The 8,347-nt window shown below is 40.1% G+C and overlaps 1 pseudogene; it reads left to right on the top strand.

Annotated features, from left to right (window-relative positions):
• Positions 1–8,347, top strand: part of LOC122792819 — a 117,710-nt pseudogene that overhangs the window by 24,532 nt on the left and 84,831 nt on the right.

Here is an 8,347-nt window from a genome sequence, read left to right as displayed (position 1 = left end):
CTTTTGAGCCCAATTGATAGTGGGTTTGAATCCAGTTGTATCTTCTTCTTTTTCTTCTTTTGGCTGCTCCCTTTAAGGGTCGCCACAGCAGATCAACTGTTTCCATTTTCTCCTGTCCTCTGCATCTTGCTCTGTCACACCAACCACCTGCATATCCTCTCTCACCAGATCCATAAACCTTATCTTAGGCCTTCCTCTTTTCCTGTTATTTGGCAGCTTCATCCTTAGCATATTTTCCCCAATATACTCTGCATCCCTCCTCAGCACATGTCCAAACCAATGTAATCTTGCCTCTCTGGCTTTGTCTTCAAACCTTCCAACCTGGGCTGACCCTCTAATATACTTATTCCTAATCCTGTCCATCCTCATCACACCCAGTGCAAATCTTAATATCTTCAACTCTGCCATGTCAAGCTCTGACTCCTGCCTTTTTGTCAATGCCACTGTCTCCAACCCGTATAACATAGCTGGTCTCACTACCCTCTTGTAGACCTTCCCTTTCACTCTTACTGGTACTCGTCTATCACAAATTACTCCTGACACTCTTCTCCACCCACTCCATCCTGCCTGTACTCTCTTCTTCACCTCTCTTCCATACTCACCATTACTCTGAACTGTTGATCCCAAGTATTTAAACTCATTCACCTTCACCACCTCTACTCCCTGCATCCTCACCATTCCTCTGTCCTTCCTCTCATTCACACACATATATTCTGTCTTAGTCCTGCTGACCTTCATTCCTCTTCTGTCTAGAGCATATCTCCACTTCTCCAGGGTCTCCTCCACCTGTTCCCTACTCTCACTACAGATCACAATGTCATCTGCAAACATCATAGTCCACGGGGACTCCTGTCTGATCTCATCTGTCAACCTGTCCATCACTATTGCAAATAAGAAAGGGCTCAGAGCTGATCCTTGATGTAATCCCACCTCCACCTTAAATGCATCCATCACTCCCACCACAGATCTCACCGCTGTCACACTACCCTCGTACATATCTTGTACCACTCTTGCATACTTCTCTGACACCCCCGACGTCCTCATACAATACCACAACTCCTCTCTAGGCACCCTGTCATATGCTTTCTCTAAATCCACAAAGACACAATGCAACTCCTTCTGACCTCCTCTGTACTTCTCCATCAACACTCTCAGAGCAAACATCGCATCTGTAGTGCTCTTTCCTGGCATGAAACCATACTGCTGATCACTAATCATCACCTCCCTTCTTAACCTAGCTTCCACTACTCTTTCCCATAACTTCATGCTGTGACTGATCAGTTTAATCCCTCTGTAGTTACTACAGCTCTGCACATCACCATTATTCTTAAAAATCGGTACCAAAACACTTTTTCTCCATTCCTCAGGCATCCTCTCACTTTCCAAGATTTCATTAAACAATCTAGTTAAAAACTCCACTGCCATTTCACCTAAACACCTCCATGCTTCCACAGGTATGTCATCTGGACCAACATCCTTTCCGTTCTTCATCCTCTTCATAGCTATCCTTACTTCCTCCTTGCTAATCCACTGCACTTCATGATTCACTATCCGCACATCATCCAACCTTCTCTCCCTCTCATTCTCTTCATTCATCAACCCCTCAAAGTACTCTTTCCATCTGCTCAACACACTCTCCTCGCTTGTGAGTACGTTTCCCTCATTATCCTTTATCACCCTTACCTGCTGCACATCTTTACTAGCTCAGTCCCTCTGTCTAGCCAATCGGTACAGGTCCTTTTCTCCCTCCTTAGTGTCCAACCTTTTATACAACTCTTCATACACCTTATCCTTAGCCTTTGCCACCTCTCTCTTTACCATGCACCTCATCTCCTTATACTCTTGTCTACTTTCTTCATCTCTTTGACAATCCCACTTCTTCTTCGCCAACCTATTTAAATAAACAGTGATAATGCTATGACATTATTCTTTATAGTACATTCAGCATGTGTTATTGTGTGTTGACCTAGCACATTGGGGTTAAGAGGCATTGTGCAGAGGTAACTGCAGCACTGGAGAGCATACACCATCACTTGGCATTGGTGTGTGATTTCAAACTCCCTGCAAACATTGAGGCCAAAAGGGGAAGGAATCCATTCCTTTTTCTGGTACTTATATGTGCTGTATGTGATTGTATTTTATGACCAGATTATAGATGTTAAAATGGGGTAGATAGGAAAGTAGTGAAATGGGGAGTAAGCAGGGGGAAGAACTAAGGGAAAGAAATAATGGAATGTGCAGGAGGGAGGTAAGAAAGAACCATAGCTACCCATTTCTTTAACAGTGTAAACTGAAAATATGTACAGAATATTAGTTGAATTTGGACTGTCACCTCCACAAACCTGGAAGCTTAATCTGAAAACTGACAGTAGTTTGAGGGGTGTTTGCTGCTGTAGGATGGAAATAAATTTTTAAAATTGGAAGGTCAGTGTTAGGTGAGTTAAATTTGCAGGCATGCACTGCAGACAAAAATTTCATGACCTGACACATTTTTGTTTTCACTTTACACACTGATAAAATTATTTTTAAGGTGTGGAATTTAAACCTATGCATAAGGGGCAAAACATTTTCTTCCACACTGGTAATTTTCCATCTTTGCCACAGAATAAGTGCTGCTCAGACATAATCATAAATCATTCATACATACAGCAACAGTTTGAGGTGTTAAACCAGTATGTGTGTGACCCGACAAGGTTCTTGTATAGAATATATTCAGTTGTGTATGTGCCTCATTTAAGTGTGAAGTCCATCCAAGTACAAATAGCAGAAGTATACTTACAGAAATATATTCAACAGTATGCCCTCAGTCATACATCTGAATACACAATAAAGGTGTTGTATCCCTCATATATATAATTCATATAAGCTCTGGTATTTAAAGTGCTATAAGTGATATTGAATATAAGGAGTAATGGAACAAGAGTACAAATGTCTGGAATGTCCTGTATTAGAACCCAGGACCATGTGTATGGCAGCCTTAGACTTACACCTGTTGCCACAAAAATGTTGAAATAACACTTGTATATTTTTCTGTTCATTGTTATAAACTGAAGTGTCAGAACTTTAAAAATATGTTGCTGTCTGATCTCTTTGCCACATCAACAGCTTTGCAGCAGGGGAACTGCAATCATTCTGCATACAACCCAATACAACACCATCCACAGTACTAACAAGCCACATGACAGTTATCTGTACATGTACAGTTATTTGTACATGTATTAATTCACATGTAGTACACTGAGTGATTATACATCTATTTATGACTATTGCTTGCAAAAATGCAGTTCTGTCTTATCTCTGTGTTTTTTGCTCATCTTGTCTTATCTGAGCAGTAATCTGAAACATGCAGTCTGTAAGGCATTCTAATCATTGTCCTTAAAATGGGTGAGGATATTAAATGGCAATAATATACAGCTGTCAACAAATGAAGGGGAGGTTGAATGTTAATGAACAGAAACTGTGAATTGTGTGGTGCTTACTTACCTTTCAAACATTGATAAAATTCCTTATGCATTTTGTAAGTTTAACCTGGCTGACACACCCACTGGAGGTAGGGCAGTCTGCATTGCTGTTGTGTTTTCCTTTTACCCAATAGTAATCATTTACAGTTGCACTCTATTAGCAACCAACACTGAGGGGTGCCTGCACTATGTTTATATGTGATACATGGAGCCAAGTGTTTGGGATTCATCAATTCTAATGAGCTTACTCCTCATTTGCATATTCACCATGCTCACAGCCCTGAATTTACGCCATAAAAAGGCAACTGTGTAGCTAGGGAACCTGAAGATGAGGAGGCTTGTTTATGTGGAGAGCACTGAAGAGGCTATTACTTTGGAATATACCTGCACAGACACTACTGACTTTGAGAAGTTATGCTTGCATTTTTCAGCTATATACGGCATATGCTGAGATGTCATTAAGAAAAAATTGTTGATATATATATATATATATATATATATATATATATATATATGTATATCTGCATATGCTGAGATGTCATTAAGAAAAAAATGTTTATATATATATATATATATATATATATATATATATATATATATATATATATATAAATCTGCTTTAGAAAATGCTAGTTTTATAAGTGAACTGATGGTATGGACATTTCATTTTCTTAGAAGCACAGCCTTTATTAGCTGTCATCAGAAATTCTAATGTTACAACTGTTTTTCTGTGTACACTCTTCTATTGTTATTTCTGTCAAATGGTAAATGTCCTATATTATCAAAGGCACAGGGGTGTTAGTCTTCTAGGATGGACCATATGCACCTCTAAGGGAGTGCTAGCTACAAATAGACATGGTTGGCAATAGGTTAAAATGGAATGTTCTGTGTAAAATTTGTTTCAGGGACAGTTCATTTGATACTACTTTTAGCATTCCACTGATGGTTTTTTAGCAAAATGTGTTATTTGCCTGTTCTTTTAGGGGTGCGGAGCAAAGTTGCATTTCTGTTTTGGCACAAACAAGGATATGTTGCTATTGTTAATTTCCTTCTTTTGTATCCTGTCTTGCTATGTGTGTGAATGTAAAATGTTACAACCATGCAATACTTTTTTTTTTTATATCTTGACTGTTTTATGTTTCTCCGTGGGTAATAGCAAAATGCTACCTTTTTATGTTTTATCTGGAAAAAGGACATTTTTAGTTATGTGATACTTGTGTGTATTATCCTTCTGTTGTGTTTTTGGTTACCTAGGACTATGGCACCCAGGTGTCTCAACCTCCCTCCCTCTTCAGTGACCCTGAGAATCAGGTCATTGCGAAAGCTTTTATGCAACATGGTGCCTATTTGCTTGAGAGGGGTTGTGGAGATATGTCAGGCAGAATGCAAATTTGGCAGCAGATAGTTGCTGATGTGAATGCAGTAGACAGCCACAGCAGGACATATGGTCAGGTGTGCCATAGGGCCACTGACATGGTCTCATCTGCATGAAGGAGGGCAGCTGCAGTGTCCATTGACTAGATGGGTACTAGGAGGGCTGCTACAGAGCCACCACTAACAGCAAATGAAGATTTTCTATTCATTGTCAGGAATCCAGACAGCTCCCAGGAAAACGCAGAACAGCATGTCCTTGACATTGATGCTATTGTTTCAGGGACAGCAAGTATGTCCCAAGAGGAGCTTCCAGGTAGGCTTATGTATCTCAATTGTTAATACTCTTGTAGAGTAAAATATTGACAGCAATACTTTAGCTCTGTTTAACAATAAATTTGTTTGGGGGGGGGCTTGTAAATTGCTACAGTTAACAACACATTCTGTTTAATTACACTTGAGCTTAGGATGGACTTGTCATCCAAGTTCTTGTTGAAAGTATAGTTAATGGACATATAAAAGGCAAAAAGTTTTAACTCCCTGTGTTGCTGTTAATTGTGGTGGTGATGTTCTTAACATTTTCTTAACTTTTTTCAGGACCATTGACCATGGGAAGCATAGCATCAACTGCACATGGTAAGCCAAATATCTTCTTTGTCAGTGGTGATGAGCAGTTCAAAGAAATATATAATTTTAAAATAAAAAATATAGCCATTCTTAAACAGACACGACTTGAATAAACTAAGAAAGAACGTACGGATTACCCATATAAAGTATTTATTTAATAACACATTAAACAGTAAGCACTTTCGTCATTTACTATGACTTCCTCAGACTGAAAATGTTATATACCAACAAACAATTTAAATATAAATTTAACAATTATTACACATGCAAAAGTAAATTTGCTGTTTATTTAGTGATGTGCCAATCTTGCCCTTCTTTTTATGTAGGGCGTACAAGTAGACAGCTGTACAAATATATGTATGAGGACAAACATGCTGTAGAGACAGGGGATGTAAAAAATGCTGTAGCAAAGCATTATAAAACCAGTAAATGTTTGGTGCAGTTTAAGTTTTTGGTTTTGGAAGAAATACCAAACTATGATAGAATTTTTGATGCTGAAGATGAGCTAAGTTGGCGAGAGTATATGTGGCATGTCAGGCTGAATGCCTGCTTTCCACCAGGACTCAATAATAGAGATGATTTTGTAGTCTAATTAAAAAGGAAAGGCCTTAAACATTAATGTAGTGAGCTCACATGAGAAATGTTTTACATGTGAATGGTGCACACACTATTTAAATTGTTTATTGGTATGTAACATTATTCAGTCTGAGGAGGTCATAGTAAATGACGAAAGTGCTTACTGTTTAATGTGTTATTAAATAAATGCTTTATTTGGGTAATCCGTACATTCTTATTTTATTTAAATATATAATTTTATCCATATGTGTGATGTGGGTGTCAGGACTGTTGTGTGTATTGCTGTACTGTTTGTAGTAGTGGCACTATTGTTACTTTGTTAGCATACATCTGACTATAGTAGTGTAGCTATTAATTTTTCCCATGTTTGTTGCTTATTATTACAGGTGATCCTGATAGTGGAACTTTAGGTCTTTTACCACCTGGTGGATTGCAACCTTGTAGGCGTAGGTCAGCCAGATCATCTGCTGTTAGCCAATTTGGCTGTGCCAGATCACGCTCCCGTAGTGGCACTACTTCCACTGCTCCATCAGTAGTTGAGTATTGGCATACTTTGATGATGATGGTGGCCAAACAGAGGCACAGTGGGGAGGGGGTACAGACGTTGAATCTGACACAGAGGTTGACATTCAGCTATCCCCTGTAATTCCATTGGACACAGCCAGTAGGCCTATGCCAACCCATTCCAGTGAGCTCTTAGATATTGGACAGGTGGAGGGTGAGATCCTCGGTCAGGGAAATGTGTTTACTGTGGCTTCAGTACCTGTTGACTTGGGCTATAGCCAAACTGTGGGTGAGGTGCCATGCAGGAAGGTTGTTAGTGGTGCTCGGAGGCCTGCTGTTCATCCTCCACCTGATCCAGGTGTGTCTTCCTGTGCCATTCCACATATGTTTAGAGCTATCATGGAGACACAGGCATGTTCCTATAGGTCCTCCAGAGAAATGCTTAGGGTTGTAGATGTGGCACAGGCTGACATACATGACTGTCTACACAGTGTTGCCGATTCAATGGATTGGATAAATGACATGTTGGAATGGGCAGTGCCTGTAATTGGACATCTGCTGGGAGGTGGATCGCAACCTTGTAGGCATAGGTCAGCCACATCATCTGCTGTTAGCCAATGTGGCTGTGCCAGATCATGCTCCCATAGTGGCACTACTTCCACTACTCCGTCAGTAGTTGAGATGTCCACACCCAGTCATGGCAGGCCATGGGTTGTGGTCCTGGGCATCCTCATGAGGGGAGCTCATCCAGCAGACATCATTCATGTTCAGGTAGCAGTGCATCTGACCATGAGCAAGGACATGCCAGTGCAACTCCTCGCAGAGCCAGTTCTCATGCTCGGGTATGGCAATGATGAACTGCCACCTCTACCACGCATGGCTCACACCTGTCCAACATACCAAGATGTATCACTAGCACAGAACTTGGCTGTGTTAATGCAGACACTCACATACCAGTTTCACCTGGAGTACCCATTAAGAGACACACACAACAGTTACATGGTTCAGCCGTGAAACTTAAAACTCATTTTGTATCACTGCCCATTTGCTACTTTATCTGAATGCCTGAGTGCTTCTCTTTCTTACTCACACACATCCAGCAACCTTTTGTGTCAGCCTAGGCCTCCTGCCCCCCCCCCCCCCCCAACAACACCCTGTGCAAATGATGATAACTGTGCCATAGCCTTCTTTTATATATTTTGGATTCAGGGACCTATAACATTTGTGTCTGATGCTCAGGGTGCATAGCTGACTTAGTCCTTAGTATATCTGCATTTGTGTTGATGTTTTGCTAATTGTATCTTTGACATATGCTGGCCTTAGAAAGTTAGACAGTTGATAGAATCAAACATTTTATTGCATCAGTATTGTTAATGATCTTGTGAGGGTTGTGAAGTCTGAAACTGAAATGTGTCTCATTACTTTTTAACTTCTCTCTTTAATGATTTTCCAGTAGAAAAGTATGGGACTAAACTGAGGGCATGCAGTGACAATTAGTACTTTTGAGAGGTATGACTGTGTGACTCTTTGACACCTGATCTACTACTTAATACAGGACACATATAGTCACATAAGTCTCTGCTGTCACATGTTGAAGTCATTTCTGTACAATCACCCACATTTTACTTGCTTACATTACCAAGTAACAGCATGCAAGGATATGTCATTCATTCGTATTATTACACATTACACTCCATATTCGACACTTACCTTGTAAATGCAGCAGTTGCAACAGTCTTAGTTCAGGACTGACTTTGTCTGATGCCAGCAGAACACAGCCATTACATGGGTAAGTAAAGGTTGTGAGC

This window comes from Protopterus annectens, chromosome 2.part0 (genome assembly GCF_019279795.1).
Source record: "Protopterus annectens isolate FY-2018-M chromosome 2.part0, PAN1.0, whole genome shotgun sequence".
In the NCBI taxonomy this organism is placed as follows: Eukaryota; Metazoa; Chordata; order Ceratodontiformes; family Protopteridae; genus Protopterus; species Protopterus annectens.
This window is presented reverse-complemented; position numbering and strand designations above follow the sequence as displayed.